Source organism: Salmo salar, chromosome ssa15 (genome assembly GCF_905237065.1).
Source record: "Salmo salar chromosome ssa15, Ssal_v3.1, whole genome shotgun sequence".
In the NCBI taxonomy this organism is placed as follows: domain Eukaryota; kingdom Metazoa; phylum Chordata; class Actinopteri; order Salmoniformes; family Salmonidae; genus Salmo; species Salmo salar.
In genome coordinates this window covers 84,901,229-84,920,613 of record NC_059456.1, presented here as the reverse complement: position 1 = coordinate 84,920,613, position 19,385 = coordinate 84,901,229, and the positions used below count along the sequence as shown (strand labels likewise).

At 43.1% G+C, this 19,385-nt stretch overlaps 1 protein-coding gene across 9 annotated transcripts in view; it reads left to right on the top strand.

The window, feature by feature from the left end:
• The window catches only part of LOC106572421 (synaptotagmin-2), an 89,577-nt gene that overhangs the window by 50,911 nt on the left and 19,281 nt on the right, over positions 1-19,385 (top strand). For 6 of the 9 annotated variants that reach the window (XM_014146589.2, XM_014146584.2, XM_014146591.2 and 3 more), the window contains one exon: positions 17,909-18,009. The exons of the other annotated variants lie outside the window; for them this stretch is intronic. The gene's annotated coding sequence lies outside the window, so the exon portion shown is untranslated. The remainder of the gene's footprint in view (positions 1-17,908; positions 18,010-19,385) is intronic. 9 annotated transcript variants of the gene reach the window in all.

Below are 19,385 nucleotides of genomic sequence, written 5' to 3'. Positions count from 1 at the left end.
TTCATACAGCTTTCTCGAATGAAAATAAAAAGCGCCTTTGAATCAGGATACATGTTTTTATCGGTAGCTTTATATCTCATTGAGATGAGAGCCATAAATGTACATTTTTATTGTATGGAATTGAAATAAAGCAACAAGTGTAAGCATTTCCGCCATTCCATCGGAAGTAGAAGTGAAGTGTCTTAGATTAGTCTTTGCCCCTCACCAGACTCTGTGTCCTGAAGTGACTTCCTAAAGTGCAAACAAACCAACTACGTTGATCCTGTCCCTGGAGACATTGGCCATGTTCAAGAAGATGAAAACTGGAATGTATCATAGATAAATAGTGACTGACTGATCAACAAATAATAATGAGTAGTTATTTATGATGCAAGGTTCTTTGCAGATCAGTCAGTAGGCAGTCGCCTGCACTGTTGACTGCAATATTGTACAAGCCCAGAGTCTCTGTCTCTGCTTTTGTACCGCTCACTCCCAGCCAATAAATTTCAGGAGTGGGGGTGGAGCAGTCACATGACTATCACAGTCTTGTACTCAGATGAAAACAAATGAGCATGTCTGTGTTTGGGGGGAAAGCACCCTCATGGACTGAAAACAAATCATTGACTGAAATCTTTCCCATCAGTAAAACAACACCCACCACATTCTTATTGTGGTTAATAACTGCTTTAAAATGACCTACATTGCTGACTGTTGGATGTTAGAAGATAACTCTCAAAACTGTGTCATTTTTCAGCCTCCAAAACATTCAGGCAGGCTCATTCGGGCCTTTTTACTCCCATAGCTCAGCCTGCCAAATCCCTTAGTGACTACATCCAGATAGTTTGTCTCAGTCTCTGCTTCTCAAGTCCAGCAGCTGGTGAATTGACAGCTGGTGTCCCACTAAAATAAATGTAGAAAAGAGCCTCATTTGAACTATTCTGTGTCCTGTCCCCCTATCTCACAGTAGACACACAGTGTCCACTGCGCTCCTGCCATTTCTACTTGCCGATGTTTTGCCATATTCATGTTTGTAAAGAGACAGTCCAATACTGTGAAATCCCTTTCACACACAGACAAAAATCCCATGTTTTTAATATCCCACCTTCTTTTTTTGTGTATCTGAAAGGTGTAGGGGATAAAAAACGCGGTATATTAAATCCCACCTCAAGACCTAGTCATATAACCTGCATTTTCATAGACTGTGTGAATGGTTCTTCAGTGACAATTGTCAGATACACTACATGACCACACCTGCTCGTCGACCATCTAATTCCAAAATCATGGGCATTAATATGGAGTTGGTCTCCCACTTGCTGCTATAACAGCCTCCAATCTTCTGGGTAGACTTCCCACTAGATGTTGGAGCATTGCTGCGGGGACTTGCTTCCATTCAGCCGCAACAGCATTAGTGAGGTCGGGCACTGATGTTGGGCGATTAGGCCTGGCTCGCAGTCGGTGTTCCAATTCATCCCAAATGTGTTCGATGGGGTTGAAGTCAGGGCTCTGTGAAGGCCAGTCAAATTCTTCCACACCGATCTCGACAAACCATTTCTGTATGGACCTCGCTTTGTGCACGGTGGCATTATCATGCTGAAAAAGGCAAGGGCCTTCCCCAAACTGTTGCCACAATGTTGGACGCACAGAATCGTCTAGAATGTAATTGTATGCTTTAGAGTTAAGATTTCCCTTCACTGGGAAATCCTGAGGGGCATAGCCCGAACCATGAAAAACAGTCCCAGAACATTATTCCTCCTCCACCAAACTTTACAGTTGGCACTATGCATTTGGGCAGGTATCCCTCTCCAGGCATCCCTCAAACCCAGATTCATCCGTCGGACAGGCAGATGGTGAAGCGTGATTCATCACTCCAGAGAAAACGTTTCCACTGCTCTAGAGTCCAATGGTAGCGAGCTTTACACCACTCCAGCCGACGCTTGGCATTGCGCATTGTGATCTTAGGTTTGTATCCGGCTGCTCGGCCATGGAAATCAATTTCATGAAGCTCCCGACGAACAGTTATTGTGCTGATGTTGCTTCCAGAGGCAGTTTGCATCTTGGGAGTGAGTGTTCCAACCGAGAACAGATGATTTGTATGCACTACGCCCTTCAGCACTCGGCGGTCCCGTTCTGTGAGCTTGTGTGGCCTACCACTTCACGGCTGAGCCGTTGTTGCTCCAATACGTTTCCACTTCACAATAAATACACTTACAGTTGACCGGGGCAGCTCCAGCTGGGCAGAAATTTGACAAACTGACTGTTGGAAAGATGGCATTCTATGACGGTGCCACGTTGAATGTCACTGAGCTAGAATCCACTAATTTGAAGGGGTGTCCACATACTTTTGTATATATATAAATCGAGTGCATTTGGCAAGTATTCAAACCCCTCCCCTTTTTCCAAATTTTATGTAACAGCTTTATTCTAAAATTGATTAAATAAAACATGTTCCTCATAAATCTACACACAATGCCCCATAATGACAAAGAAAAAATAGATTTTTTAGAAATGTTAGCAAATGTATAAAAATATATGAACATAAATACCTTATTTACATAAGTATTCAGACCCTTTGCTATGAGACTCGAAATTGAGCTCTAGTCCGTTCTGTTTCCATGGAAAATCCTTGAGATGTTTCTACAACTTGATTGGAGTCCACCTGTGGTACATTCAATTGATTGGACATGATTTGGAAAGGCACACACCTCTCTATATAATTCCCCACAGTTCGCAGTGCACGTCAGAGCAAAAACCAAGCCATGAGGTCGAAGGAATTGTCCGTAGAGCTCCAAGACAGGATTGTGTCGAGGCACAGTTCTGGGGAAGGGCACCAAAAAATGTCAGCAGCATTGAAGGTCCCCAAGAACACAGTGGCCTCCATCATTCTTAAACGGAAGATGTTTGGAACCACCAAGACTCTTCCTAGAGCTGGCCGCCCAGCCAAACTGAGCAATCAGGGAAGAAGGGCCTTGGTCAGGGAGGTGACCAAGAACCTGATGTTCACTCTGACAGAGCTCTAGAGATCTTCTGTGGAGATGGGAGAACCTTCCAGAAGGGCAACCATCTCTGCAGCACTCCACCAATCAGACCTTTATGGTAGAGTGGCCAGACGGAAGCCACTCCTCAGTAAAAGGCACATGACAGCCCGCTTGGAGTGTGCCAAAAGGCACCTAAAAGACTCTCAGACTATGAGAAACAAGATTCTCTGGTCTGATGAAACCGAGATTGAACACTTTGGCCTGAATGCCAAGCGTCACACGTCTGGAGGAAACCTGGCACCATCTTTACGGTGAAGCATGGTGGTGGCAGCATCATGCTGTGGGGATGTTTTTCAGCTTCAGGGATTGGGAGACTAGTCAGTTTCCAGGAAATGAGGAAAAGTGCAAAGTACAGAGAGATCCTTGATGATAACCTGCTCCAGAGTGCTCAGAACCTTGGACTGGGGCGAAGGTTCACCTTCCAAAAGGACAATGACCCTAAGCACCCAGCCAAGACAATGCAGGAGTGGCTTTGGGACAAGTCTCTGAATGTCCTTGAGTGGCCTAGCCAGAGCCCGGACATGAACCCCATCGAACATCTCCGGAGAGACCTGCAAATAGCTGTACAGCAATGCTCCCCATCCAGCCTGACAGAGCTTGAGAGGATCTGCAGAGAAGAATGGGAGAAACTCCCCAAATACAGGTGTGCCAAGCTTATAGCGTCATACCCAAGAAGACTCGAGGCTGTAATCGCGCCCAAAGGTGCTTCAATAAAGTACTGAGTAAAGGGTCTGAATACTTATGCAAATGTGATATTTCAGTTTTTGAATTAGCAAACATTTCTAAAAAACAGTTTTTGCTTTGTCATTATGGGTTATTGGTGTAGATTAATGAGGGGAAAAAAACGATTTAATCCATTTTAGAATACGGCTGTAACGTAACAAAATGTGGAAAAAGTCAAGGCCTGAATACTTTCCGAATTCACTGTAGAGGACTTGCTGCTTCCTTAATAGTATCCTGGGTGGAATTAATCATTATTTTCACATGTTTTGGTGAGTGATTGCCTATTTTGTATCTTGGTTAATGTGTGTAATTGAGTTTTAATGCATACTTCCTCATTCTTCATGTTTCCAGTGCAATGTTTCAGTCTTCAGGCCAATGTGCAGTGGGTTCATTAGGTATAGATCCGTTTGTTGTGAGAAACAAGGGATAATACCATTCTCCCGTCACCACGGCTCTAGTACTGCATGAATGACTAGCTACAGTAAGCAGATCATGGGAACAAAAATCAAAGCCACAAAGCAGGCTGAATTATAACCCTCCCAATTTAATTTTCTCTTTGAACTTGGAATATTTTAGTTGATTCGACACTAAAACATGTTTTTCAAAGGCTGAACCCAGAGCATGCATTTTAAATTTGTTCTCAACTATGCTGATTACAAAGCAACTATGTGCCTATGATTAGCTGTTATGTTATGATTACTGTCACTCTTTCGTCTGATACATCAACCCAACAACACTAACAAATATGATTTCTCAGCTGTCAACTGTGTCACGCAGGCCAGGTGAGAGAGAGAGAGACGGTGAGAGAGAGAGACGGTGTGAGAGAGAGAGAGAGAGATGGTGAGAGAGAGAGAGAGAGAGAGAGAGAGAAAGACGGTGAGAGAGAGAGAGAGAGAGAGAGAGACGGTGAGAGAGAGAGAGAGACGGTGAGAGAGAGAGAGAGACGGTGAGAGAGAGAGAGAGAGAGAGACGGTGGAGAGAGAGAGAGAGAGAGAGAGACGGTGAGAGAGAGAGAGAGAGAGAGAGAGACGGTGAGAGAGAGAGAGAGAGGGAGAGACACGGTGAGGGAGAGAGAGAAAGGCTGGCTGGCTGGCCTTGTGGTGTTCCGCTGAATGCCAGGTAGACGTTTGGAGAGAGTGGCAGGTCCAGGCCCTGCCATCAGTCCCAGCCTTCCACAACCGCCCTGCTGCTGATAAGACATTTTCAACAGTTTTTTATCTGCAAAGGTGAACGATAAGCCCCATGCCGCTTTTAGATGCTGTTTTTTCACCCGCTTTGTAGCAGATAGCTCTGGGTTGTCCTCCAGAAGTAACTTGGGATTGAAAGTAAGTCGTAGAAGTACTAAAGGGGACTGAGTATATGGTAATAAGATTGTTAGAGTTTTCCAAATATCGTTTCAAATCATAATATAGCAAGCAATATGTTCACATAAAATGGCTTTCATGTCAGGGCCTCATCAGATATCCTTTAGTAAATGTGAGACTACATCTGACACAGAAACCTTTAGTTATCATTGTAGGAGCATCCATTGTATTTGTCCTCCATTTTGAAACGAGAGGCTGTTGGGATCCCAATAGATGTCGTCCTATCTGCATTGCTGCAGAAGCGCGGCTCTTTCTCTGTTTTCACTACAGCTTCACATGCAGATTGGCTCACTATCTCTGTGGCAGTATGATTAAACGGCCTATCTAAGGACAGGCTGGGGTATGTGGTTGGGTAGGGTGGAGAGAGAGGGAGCCTAGCTGTAAATGATCCCAGGTCTCATTGGACATTCAAACAGCAACCCTGTCGCCAAGCCTTCTGAAGGATCCCTCAGATAACAGCTGTGTCACAATCAGCTGCAGGTAGGAGTTAGCTACCATTGTTTTATCCATGCCACCCGGTTTGTAAATCTTCCCTTTAGGACTGTCAGGGCACAATGTTACACGTTAGAGAAATACTTTTCTTTGGCTCAGTTCAACCAGATCATCCACAAGGCTTTTCCTTTTCTTTGACATCCTTATCCTGAGCTCTTAGGACAGAATCCATTCATTTATTGGGTTTTCCGATATTCTTGGGTTGGACCACTGAAATGATTTTGTGACAATTAAAATTGAAGTGACATGAGGGAATTCAATTATACAAGCTATCCACTGTGACAAGACTTGACATGAAGTGGATTGCACTGTATTGCAAGTTGATTGATCTCTAGTTGGACTGTCAGGTGTCCACAATACATTTCACAGTAGAGGTTTGCATAAGGGTGTGTGGGTGTGTGTGCAATTAACTGTACATGTCTGTGTAGTGTGTGTGTGTGTGTGTGTATCTGTTTGTATGTGTATGCTGTGTGTATGTGACTCACTCCATATCACTGTAAATGTCCTCTCCTGGGGAACTGCTCAAGCAGTACTGATGACAAAGTAGTGGCAATCAATGCCTGTGTGAATGTGCAACTGTCACCCTCCCTTGCTATATGTCATTAAGCAGGAGAGACCCCTGTCCGTACAGGAATGGGAGAGTTGGGGATGGGGAAGGATGTTCTTACCTACTGTAGGCATTGGTGTGGATACCTGATAAGCTGAAACCTTTCCAGACCACTCCTGATGCATTACTGTACGTCTTCTTGCTATCAAATGTTTGGCTAATGTCCAGCGATTAGATTCCTCATTTCACATCTTTCAGAGTTAAGATCACAACCCAATGACATGTTGTATTCCTGATTCTTAAACCACTCTTGAATCCTTGGAATCTGTGGTGGTCTTGGGTTAGATGACACAGGGCTTGGACCCCGATGAGTCAGCTGGATACTGCCACTCAATGACTATTCATATAATTACTTCAATTAATTAAAGGATATTACAGTTCCCTGACTGCAGAATTAGACACTACTAGACTATTGGGGGCATTCAGTGTGGCACAAGCCCAGAAGGCTCCAGGTCAGAGTCAAACTGCAGTACACCAATTTTATCTTATCTTGATTAATACCCAGTCATACGGTCAGGTGCTGCAAAGAAGGACCTAGAAAAACTGCAGCTGGCCCAGAAGAGAGCAGCACGTCTTGCACTTGACTGTAATCAGAGGGCTAATATCAATACTATGCATGCCAGTCTCTCTTGGCTAAAAGTAGAGCAAAGACTGACTGCGTCACTTAATGTGTTGAAAATTCCAAATTGTTTGCAAAGTCAACTTACACACAGCTCTGACACACATACGTATCCCACCAGACAAGCCACCAGGGGGTCTTTTCACAGTCCCCAAATCCAGAACAAATTCAAGAAAAAAAGGTACAGTGTTATATACAGCCGTTACTGCATGGAACTCTCTTCCATCTCAGATTGCTCAAATGAAGAGCAACCTAGTTTAAAAAACAAATAAAGCAACAATTCACGGCACAACGCCTCTCCCCTATTTGACCTAAATATTTGGTGTATATGGGGATCCTAATAGAATATCACCTAAAATATAGACTGAGCTAAGAACTCTAAAACCTGCTGTGACAGTGACTGCTGTTTTCTTCATGATGGTTGATGGCTGTGTTAGTAAAAAATCTACTGTCTGAAGTTCTCAGCTTTATTTAGATCACATTCGCTTAAAATATTGATTATTGGAGACCGAGAAATTGATGCTGCAGATTAACTGACTACAGATACTGTGTAGGAGGTTGCAGCTAAAAATACTGTCAAAGAAAATAGGGCATGTGATATGTGAGATGATTGCCTGTGAGGATGTCTCTCTCTGGCAGATAACACTTCAAATACAACCTTTAGACATCATCCACCAAACATAGCGGACATTCGTTAAATTGTGCTTTGTGACATACAGTATTCAGCAGCCAGCAGTCTTTGAAAGATACTCCAACCCATATTAAGTACCACAGTGTAGTTTTCCACAGTCTATTTTACTGATATCAGGAATGACTACACTCAACAACAACCAAATAATGTAATTTTCGAAGCCAGTCAGTCAGTCCAGATCAGCCTCTCCATCTCTTACCACCCTCAGATGGTAAATAAGCAGAAAGGCAGCAGCCATTCTTGTAGTTTCATAGTAATCCTATTAAAACTTGTGCAATAACGAGGCCATTAAGGTTCTAGGAGTCCCCAGTCCATTTCAGGAGGGGTAGATTGCCATGCCAAGGGAAGTAAAGAGTTTAGGAAACACATCTGCACATTATCTCTAATTGAAACTGCATCCCAAGCCTTGTTTTCAGCTCAACAGTTGATTGTGTGGAAACTCAAGTTGGCACATTCAGCTAGCATTCTAATGCAACAAAACATTGTCATGAAAACAAATCACCCAAAGTAGGCCTATAAAGCTAGTAAGTATAAGAGTTGTTCTAAAGAGGGAGTGACTTAATATGTTTAAAGTGAAGGCTTGCATACTCGGTCAACTAAAGAACAACCACAATAGGCTATATCCAGTAAGGGTGTTCTGTTCAACCTAACAATGTCCTAATATGTTTTATTTTACCTTTATTTTACTCATTTACAGCAATGGCCTGGGGAATAGTTACAGGGGATGAACGAGCCAATTGGTAGCTGGGGAGGATTAGGTGGCCAGATTTGGAATTTATCCAGGACACCGGGGTTAACACCCCTACTCTTACGATAAGTGCCATGGGATCTTTAGTGACCACAGAGAGTCAGGACACCTGTTAAAGTCCCATCCAAAAGACAGCATCTTAAACAGTGCAATGTCCCCAGGAAACAACACTTCCAACAGCATCTGGTCTCCCATTCAGGGACTGACCCAGACCAACCCTGCTTCGCCTCAGAGGCAAGCCAGCAGTGGGGTGCAGGATGTTGTTATACGGCTGGGATGATCAGCTCAAATAGACTAGGGGGAGGGGCATCGGTCAGGAGTGACTTACACTTATTACAGACAATATTTTTTTCTATTCGCATTAGCGTAACTAAGACGTTCATGTTCCTTTATGATAAGTGTCACCGTGCTTGGTCGTGTCATGCCTTGGAGCAATTATTTAAAAATTCATTTCTTTGACAACTTATTGCAATTAATTTGTGCCTAGAGTCGCTCTGTGCAATTTGGATGGATATAATTCCTCGGTGTTAAAATGGAAAGGGCAAATTTGTACAACATTTATATATTAAGAAAATACCTCAAACTAAGGACTATCTAAGTAAAGGTTGCCTTGAAAAACAGACAGAGTGCTTTTGGTTTACTTTTTCACTGCTCAGTACAATTTCACTGCTCAGTCAAACCTAACCTAACTGACAAACAACAAACCAACCAACCATGGCTGTCCTTAGCTAAGCTAATGTTCCTTGTGAATATAACAACATTTACAAAGAGGAGTATAATCAGAATGTTAGCTCACGTCCGGACACAGACTGGGCACTGGCTAACAGCTGTGCAGAAGTGGGATGGAGGTGAGGTTGTCAGGGACCAGCGTAAAACAGAGGACGTGTCTGTCTGTAGGAGTGTGTTAATTAATTATAGTCAGGGAACTTGATGTTGTGAAGCTAATGAAACAGCTGCACTGCTACTGCACAGTACTCACTCTCCTCAGGTTATTTGCTACCAGGCCTAACCGGCGTGCTAATCAGCCCTCTGAGAAACAACAGAGTGCTATGATGCATGGAGATGGAGCTACATGGATAATGTTGTTGTCACACTGCCAGTACTGTAGTATGTAAATCACATCCACTTCCCCCATACCTCATCAGCATACTGTACATGTAGGTCGCGGCAGGTTGCCTAGCGGTTAAAAGCATTGGACCAGTAACCGAATGGTCGCTGGTTTGAATCCCTGAGCAGACTAGGTGAAAAATCTGTGTGTGCCCTTTGAGCAAGGCACGTATGTCACGCCCTGATCGGTTTCACCTGTCTTTGTGCTTGTCTCCACCCCCCTCCAGGTGTCACCCATCTTCCCCATTATCCCCTGTGTATTTATACCTGTGTTTTCTGTCTGTCTGTTGCCAGTTCATCTTGTTTGTTCAAGCCTACCAGTGGTTTGTCTCAGCTCCTGGTTTCACCAAGTCTGTTTTTTTCTCGCCCTCCTGGTTTTTGACCTTTGCCTGTCCTGACCCTGTACCTGACCACTGCCTGCCTCTGAGCCTGCCTCTGAGCCTGCCTCTGAGCCTGCCTCTGAGCCTGCCTCTGAGCCTGCCTCTGAGCCTGCCTCTGAGCCTGCCTCTGAGCCTGCCTCTGAGCCTGCCTGCCGTTCTGTACCTTTGCTCCACCTCTGGATTACCGACCTCTGCCTGCCGTCCTGTACCTTGGCCTCTGCTCTGGATTATCGACACCTGCCTGCCTTGACCTGTCGTTTGCCTGCGGCTGTGGTTACAATAAACATTGTTATTTCACACAGTCTGCACTTGGGTCTTACCTTGATTCCTGATAACGTAACCTTAATTGGTCCTGTAAATCTATCTGGATAAGAGTTTATGCTTAAATGTAATGTCTAAAGTACACATCCACTGATGGCAAAGAATGATCTCTGTAGCTATGTGAATACCGTATGTTTCGGTTTGTCTATGCAATGCTTGACTGTGGTAAGGTAAAACGTTAAGCACGTTGCCTGTGGGCACCTTTTAAAGGGATCAGTTTGGATTTCTTTGCCATTGACCAGTCTGGCCCATAATTAGAAGGAAGTACAAATTTCACTTTTGTTTAAGCTGGATAATATGTTAGCCAAGACAACACCAGAACACACAGGAGAAGCACGCTTTATAGAGTCCACATTGAGGTGTGATTAGAATCTGCTTTATCATGACTCATTTAGCATGACTCCAGGGCTTAAAACCCCCCCAAAAAATCTATGCTAAAACAAAAGTAATGCGATTCGATTTAGTATTTATTAGGATCCAAAATTAGCTCCTGCCGAGGCTACTCTTCCTGGGGTCCAAACAGGAAACAACACAAATATATACTTAATATACAGTACCAGTCAAAAGTTTGGAAACGCCTACTCATTCCAGGGTTTTTCTTTATTTTGACTTTTGTAGAATAATAGTGAAGACATCAACACTATGAAATAACACATATGGAATCATGTAGTAACCAAAAAAGTGTAAAACAAATAAATAGATTTTAGATTCTTAAAAGTAGCCAGCTTTGCACACTCAACCAGCTTCATGGGGTAGTCATTAGGAATGCATTTCAATTAACAGATGTGCCTTGTTAATTTGTGTAATTTCTTTTTTCTTTTATCTTGTTTTATTTAAACGTTAACTAGGCAAGTCAGTTAAGAAAAAAATGCTTATTTACAATGACGGCCTACCTTTGCCACTCTTAAACCATTTGAGCCAATCAGTTGTGTTGTGACAAGGTAGGGGTGGTATACAGAAGGTAGCCCTATTTGGTAAAAGTCCAAGTCCATATTATGGCAAGAACAGCTCAAATAAGCAAAGAGAATTACTTTAAGACATGAAGGTCAGTCAATATGGAACATTTCAAGAACTTTGAACTTTTCTTCAAGTGCGGTCCCAAAAACCATTAAGCGCTATGATGAAACTGGCTCTCATGAGAACCGCCACAGGAAAGGAAGACCAAAAGTTACCTCTGCTGCAGAGGATAAGTTCATTAGAGTAACCAGCCTCATAAATTGCAACCCAAATAAATGCTTCATAGAGTTCAAGTAACAGACACATCTCAACAGCAACTGTTCAGAGGAGACTGAATGAATCAGGCCTTCATGGTCGAATTGCTGCAAAGAAAGGACACAAATAAGAACAGACTTGCTTGGGCTAAGAAACACGAGCAAATGGACCGGTGGAAATCTGTCCTTTGGTCGGATTTGTCAAAATGTGAGATTTTTGGTTCCAACTGCCGTGTCTTTGTGAGATGTAGAGCAGGTGAACAGTTGATCTCCGCATGTGTGGTTCCCACCATGAAGCATGGAGGAGGAGGTGTGATGGTGTGGGGGCGCTTTGCTGGTGACACTGTCTGTGATTTATTTAGAATTCAAGGCACACTTAACCAGCGTAGCTACCACAGCATTCTGCAGCAATACGCCATCCCATCTGGTTTGCACTTAGTGGGATTATCATTTGTTTTTCAACAGGACAATGACCCAACACACCTCCAGGCTGTGTAAGGGAAATTTGACCAAGAAGGAGAGTGATGGAGTGCCTTATCAGATGACCTGGCCTCCATAGTCACCCGACCTCAACCCAATTGAGATGGTTTGGGATGAGTTGGACTGCAGAGTGAAGGAAAAGTAGCCAACAAGTGCTCAGCATATGCGGGAACTCCTTCAAGACTGTTGGAAAAGCATTCCTCAGGAAGCTGGTTGAGAGAATGCCAAGAGTGTGCGAAGCTGTCATCATGGCAAAGGCTGGCTACTTTGAAGAATCTAGAATATATTTTGATTTGTAAAAAAAAATTATGATTCCATGTGTTATTTCATAGTTTTGATGTCTTTGCTATTATTCTCCAATGTAGAAAATAGTAATATAAAGAAAAACCCTTGAATGAGTAGGTGTGTCCAAACTTTTGAATGGTATTGTACATATATACATTGCGTTCGGAAAGTATTCAGACCCCTTGACTTTTTCCACATTTCGTTAGGTTACGGCCTTATTCTAAAATTGATTAAATCGTTTTTTCGCCCATCATCAATCTACACATAATACTCCATAATGACAAAGCAAAAACAGTTTTTTATAAATGTTTGCTAATTTATTAAAAATAAAAAAATAAAAATATCACATTTACATAAGTATTCAGACCCTTTACTCAGTTCTTTGTTGAAGCACCTTTGGCAGCGATTACAGCCTCGAGTCTTCTTGGGTATGCTGCTATAAGCTTGGCACACCTGTATTTAGGGAATTTCACCCATTCTTCTCTGCAGATCCTTTCACGCGCTGTCAGGTTGGATGGGGAGCAATGCTGCAAGGCTATTTTCATGTCTCTGCAGAGATATTTTATCGTGTTCAATTCCGGGCTCTGGCTGGGCCACTCAAGGACATTCAGAGACTTGTCCCGAAGCCCTCCTGCATTGTCTTGGCTTTGTGCTTAGGGTTGTTGTCCTGTTGGAAGGTGAACCTTCGCCCCAGTCTGAGGTCATAAGCGCTCTTGAGCAGGATCTCTCTCTGTACTTTGGTCCATTCATCTTTCGCTTGATCCTGACTAATCTCCCAGTCCCTGCTGCTGAAAAACATCCCTCCCAGAATGATGCTGCCACCACCATGATTCACCGTAGGGATGGTGCCAGGTTTCCTTCAGATGAATCGCTTGGCATTCAGGCCAAAGTGTTCAATCTTGGTATCATCAGACCAGAGAATCTTGTTTCTCATGGTCTGAGAGTCTTTTGGTATCGTTTGGTGAACTCCAAGCGGGCTGTCATGTGCCTTTTACTGAGGAGAGGCTTCCGTCTGGCCACTCTACCATAAAGACCTGATTGGTGGAGTGCTGCAGAGATGGTTGTCCTTCTGGAAGGTTCTCCCATCTCCACAGAGGAGCTCTAGAGCTCTGTCAGAGTGACCATCGAGTTCTTGGTCACCTCCCTGTCCAAGGCCCTTCTCCCCTGATTGGTCAGTTTGGCCGGGTGGCCAGCTCTAGAAAGAGTCTTGGTGGTTCTGAACTTCTTCCATTTAAGAATGATGGAGGCCACTGTGTTCTTGGGGACCTTCAATGCTGCAGAAATGTTTTGGTGCCCTTCCCCAGATCTGTGCTTCGACGCAATCCTGTCTCGGAGCTCTACGGACAATTCCTTCGACCTCATGGCTTGGTTTTTGATCTGACATGCACTGTCAACTGTGGGACCTTGCATAGACAGGCGCGTGCCTTTCCAAATCATGTCCAATCAATTGAATTTACCAAAGGTGGACTCCATTCAAGTTGTAGAAACATCTCAAGGATGATCAATGGGTATAGGATGCACCTAAGCTCAATTTCGAGTCTCATAGCAAAGGGTCTGAATACTTATGTAAATAAGGTATTTCATTTTTTTTTTTTTACATTTGCTAAATTTGTAAAAACCTGTTTTCACTTTGCCATTATGGGGTATTGTGTGTAGATTGATGAGGATTTTTTATTTATTTAATCCATTTTAGAATAAGGCTGTAAGGTACCAAAATGTGGGAAAAGTCAAGGTCTGAATACTTTCCCAATAAACTGTATATATACACTACATGACCAAAAGTATGTGGACACCTGCTAGTCAGACATCTCATTCAAAAATCATGGGCATTGATACGGAGTTGGTCCCCCCTTTTCTGCTGTAACAGCCTCCACTCTTCTTGGAAATCTTTCCCCTTGATGTTGGAACATTGCTGCGAGGACTTGCTTCCATTTAGCCACAAGAGCATTAGTGAGGTCGGGTGCTGATGTTGGGCGATTAGGCCAGGCTCATCCCAAAGGTGTTAGATGGGGTTGAAGTCAGGGCTCTGTGCAGGCCATTTAATTTCTTCCACACCGATCTCTACAAAACAGTTCTGTAGGGACCACGCTTTGTGCATGGGGGCATTGTCATGCTGAAACAGTAAAAGGGCCTTCCCCAAACTGTTGCCACAAAGTTGGTTGCACCGAATCTTCTAGAATGTCATTGTATGCTGTATAGATAAGATTTCCCTTCACTGGGAAATCCTAAGGTGCCTAGCCCAAACCATGAAAACAGCCCTAGACTTTTATTCCTCCTCTACCAAACTTTACAGTTGGCACTACGCATTGGGGCAGGTAGCATTCTCCTGGCATCTGCCAAACCCATATTCGTCCGTCGGACAGGCAGATGGTGACTCCAGAGAATGTGTTACCACTCCTCCAGAGTCCAATGGCGGCGAGCTTTACACCACTCCAGCCACGCTTGTCATTACGCATGGTGATCTTAGGCTTGTTTGTGGCTCCTTGGCCATGGAAACCCATTTCATGAGACTCCCGACGAACAGTTCCTGTGCTGACATTACTTCCAGAGGCAGTTTGGAACTCGGTAGTGAGTGTTGCAACTAAGGACAAATGATCTTTACACGCTACGCGCTTCAGCACTCAGTGGTCCTGTTCTATGAGTTTGTGTGGCCTTCCACTTCGCTGCTGAGCCATTGTTGCTCCTAGACATTTCCACTTCACAATAACAGCACTTACAGTTGACTGGTGCAGTTCTAGCAGGGCAGGAATTTGACGAACGGACTTGTTTGTTAGGCGGGATCCTATGACGTAGCCCTATGATCCTATGACGTAGTTATTCAGAAAGGCCATTCTATGGCCAGTGTTTGTGTATGGAGATTGCATGGCTGTGTGCTCGATTTTATACACCTGTCAGCAACGGATGTGGCTGAAATAGTCTACATACTTTTATATATATAGCAATACATTTGCTTTACAATTTAGCCATTCAGCAGACTCTCCCAACCAGTGACCCACAGCTAGTGCATTCATCTTAAGACAGCCAGGCGAGACAACCACATATCACAGTCATATCTTAACCACATATCATATACATAATACAATACATAATACAATGCAAAATACAATGCAAAATACAAAACAAAATGCATACAAATGCCTGTCTCTTCATAGTCTCTGATTTGCCATAAGGAGTTATTTTTTCTGTTTTTGTTATAATCTGCTTAAATTTTTATTATTTTTCTAAGATTTTATTTGATATTTTATCAACAATACAAAACATACAGCATACAAACAATGACATCATACAAACATCAACTACATTACATCTGCACAGACCACTAGCCGTCACCACTATCTCCAGCGCCCGAATCCCTTTCCGCCACATGGCCTCATTCTGTTTGAATCTGGTTTTATTGCTAGCTTGAGTTTCATGGGGTGGCAAAGAATTCCATTTAGTCATGGCTCTATTTAATACTGAGTGTTTCCCAGCATCTGTTCTGGACTTGGGTTCTAATTACTGTAATGCCTTCTCTCTTCCATAGCAAGATATACACCTCCATTACTAATGTACATGGTAATGACAATTGAACTGAGTGCTTGTATAACACATTTATTGGAGTTTTCTGCCTAAAATAGCTTTGCCATGATTCGTTAGGCAAACAGAGCAAATATTGAGCTTTAGATAGATAATACAACTCTCCAACATTATGAGACTACCAAAGCATTGTTGATTTCTAACAGTAATCCCCTAGCATCCCCATCTCAGCTGGTAGTTAGAAAAAATCCTGCAAACCAGAAATAAGACTTATTATCTCTTACCTTTTGTGGTGAGATTATTTGAAGTCAACAAAACAGTGTCAGTGAGCTGCGTTTTATTCCAGTGTGTTTATATGCAGATGAAGAATACAGACTAAAAGCCCTTGATACCTGTTCAAGTCTGAGCCAATGTGCTTAGTGATAAGCACCAGATCATACCAGGAGCCGTGTTGCTCAGGGATGTGGAGCACAGCCATTTTGTTTGAAGTTATGAGGAGAACTAGAGGAGTCCCTAACTAACAAAGTGAGAAGCACACTGAGAGATGGGGCTCTAAAGCGCATACTGTTTCTTATCATGGATTTGTAGCTTGTTGTTAAGTTGGTAAATGTGTCATTTAAGCAGGTAAAGTAAGTATTTGCTAATGTTTTGCTTATCTGTTATGCTGCCTCTAAGGACATGTCTAGACAGAGTCAGTTTTACTTTAGCATTGTAAGCGTTAGAAAAGCGCAGACCAGTTGTGTAGGCAAACAAGGTTATTCATGGCAGATTGCATTTCATTTAGGGATATGATATCGACCAGACTATTGTACAAATAGTTAGGGCATTAAGGCAGAAGAAAGACTTCAGACATTCTAAATATTGATATGTTTCTTTGGCTGTTTACTGGCTTGTGTTGAAGAGGTGGTATTTCGTGTTCAATTTAAGGCTTCCTTCAAAGGGAAAACACCATGTATAATTAATTTCCCAGGAGTGAGTGGTGAGAACTGATCATAAAGCAGGGGTAATGGCTGCCATAAAGCAGTAGACTAACCCTGGTCCTCCGAGCCCCTCCAGGGCCCACTACCCCGCTGCCCTTCGAGAGGAGAGGAGATAAAACGCTCCTCCACGCCATCTCTGCCAATGTTAATTCAATTCTGCCTGGCTTAGTCTGCCGTGAGGGTCAAACAGAGGGATAAATCTACCCGCCTTAGAGCCTGGCTGGCTGGTGATTATCACTGGGTTGTTGTTAATACAACCCAAACACCCAAGACTAAGGTTGCTCAGCCAAGAAATGGACAATGATGACTGTTGCTATACACATACCTCATGTTTAATGACGTCTCCCCCCTGATATAGTCCATCACACTTTTGGCATGTTTTGTAACAGACATGTTTTGTAACAGACATGCCCCACACCCAATCAGTGGCAGCAGGCCATTATTTTGTAAGAATTTGAATGGTTTGCCTACACAGATGGATAATCGACACTGTGTTATTCACCCAGTGTCTGGATGTCGTTAATTACTATACATTTTGGGAAGAGCAAGTACAGACAGTTCATCCCCCTAGCATTCCTGGTTTACAGGCCGGCGGAACATTCAAGGTCTTTCAGGTTATCTTGTCTAAAGATTGAATATGTTTACATGCAAAAGCAATGAAATCTAGACAGTTTCTGCCTCAACACTCTTGAGACAGAGCATTAAGGCTGAGCAAGATCGGGGGGAATCGATTAGGCGAGATCGATTAGGAAAACACTGTGACATAGATGGCATGATGGTACAGCATAGCGCCTGTCAGTAGACTGAACATCTTCCCTAGAGAGAAAATGTACATGTAATGTGATCTCTCCCCAAACCAATACAAGTTATTTATCCAAACTTTCTTAAAAAATATTACTATAGAGTATGTGAAAAATGTCCCTCTTCACTAACCTTTATTTTTTAACTGAAATGTTCCAGAAATGTTTGTTTTTTAAATACACAATTAACTATGTCTGATGATTCACTGCAAAGAGAACACATGATTTCAACGTTCATCATTTGTTATCCCCTTATGGTGTTCTTTCACTTTAGTAGTTGTGGTCTTTCCACAAGCCATTTGTCTTACACAACATTAACTTGCATAACGTCGCCATACTACATTTATAACTAGTCTTAGTCCATTTGAATAATATAAAGCTTATCCTTTCTGTTGTCAGCTTCATTCAATTATTCGCATGCAGCAATAGAGACAGACAGGATCTCCGTCAGTGGAGAAGAGAATTGGCGTTTGAGAAATGAAAAATCCTTTTTGTTTGCCCATATCCTCATGGCTTTAATGAAATCAGAAATAATTTTAATGAACTCATTATGTGTTTCTACCTTCAAAGCCCCTCTTCGAAGCCCCTTCATCACTAAGCTAAGGACCCTGGGACTAAACACCTCCCTCTGCAACTGGATCCTGGACTTCCTGACGGTACACCCCCAGGTGGTAAGTGTAGGCAACAACACAATCGCCACGCTGATCCTCAACACTGGGGCCCCTAAGGGGTGTGTGCTTAGTCCCCTCCTGTACTCCCTGTTCACCCACGACTGCGTGGCCAGGCACGACTCCAACACCATCATTAAGTTTGCTGACAACACAACAGTGGTAGGCCTGATCAATGACAAGACAGCCTATAGGGAGGAGGTCAGAGACCTGGCAGTGTGGTGCCAGGACAACAACCTCTCCCTCAATGTGAGACAAACAAAGGAGCCGATCGTGGACTACAGGTAAAGGCGGGCCGAAAGGCCCCCAACAACATCAACGGAGCTGTAGTGGAGCGGGTCGAGAGTTTTGAGTTCCTTGGTGTCCACATCACCAACAAACTATCACGGTCCAAACACACCAAGACAGTCATGAAGAGGACACGACAACACCTTTTCCCCCTCAGGAGACTGAAAAGATTTGGCATAGGTCCCCAGATCCTCAAAACGTTCTACAGCTGTACCATCGAGAGCATCCTGACCGGTTGCATCCCAGCCTGGTACGGCATCACAGATGGTAATTGGAGCCAAGCTTCCTGCCATAACAGGACCTATTTACTAGGCGGTGTCAGAGAAAGGCCCAAAAAATTGTCAAAAACTCTAGTCAACCAATTTGTAGACTATTCTCTCTGCTACTGCAAGGCAAGTGAAACCGGAGTGCCAAGTCTAGGACCAAAAGGCTCCTTAACAGCTTCTACCCCGAAGCCATAAGACTGCTGAACAATTAATAAAATGGCCACCTGGACTATTTACATTGACACCCCCCCAGCTACTCGCTGTTTATTATCTATGCATAGTCACTTTACCCCTACGTACATGTGCAAATGACCTCGACTAACCTGTAACCCCGCACATTGACTCGGTACCGGTACCCCCTATAAATAGCCTCGTTATTGTTATTTTATTGTGTTACTCTTTTTATTATTTTATATTTTTTTACTTATTTATTTACTAAATATTTTCTTAACTCTATTTCTTGAACTGCATAACTAAGCATTTCACGATAAGGTCTACACCTGTTACACCTGTATCCGGCGCATGTGACAAATAAAGTTTGATTTGAATCTGGCTCTAGCTCAGTCTATCATTATTTTGACACATGGAGGATCACACTCAGCTGCTGTTTGTCGCAGTTTGATTCCTTGCCCTGGTGACAGCTTTGTTATTGAAATGTGGGTGGACAAATGTGCATGGGATGCGTGAACACAGAGTAAGTTGTTGTTGTTGTTGTTGTTTAGCTTGGCTTTGTATATCACTACGTATCTCATACAATGTTATATGCTGAAGTTGATATTGGTATTGGCTATTATTACCTTTAGTGTCATTTCCATGTGTAATATT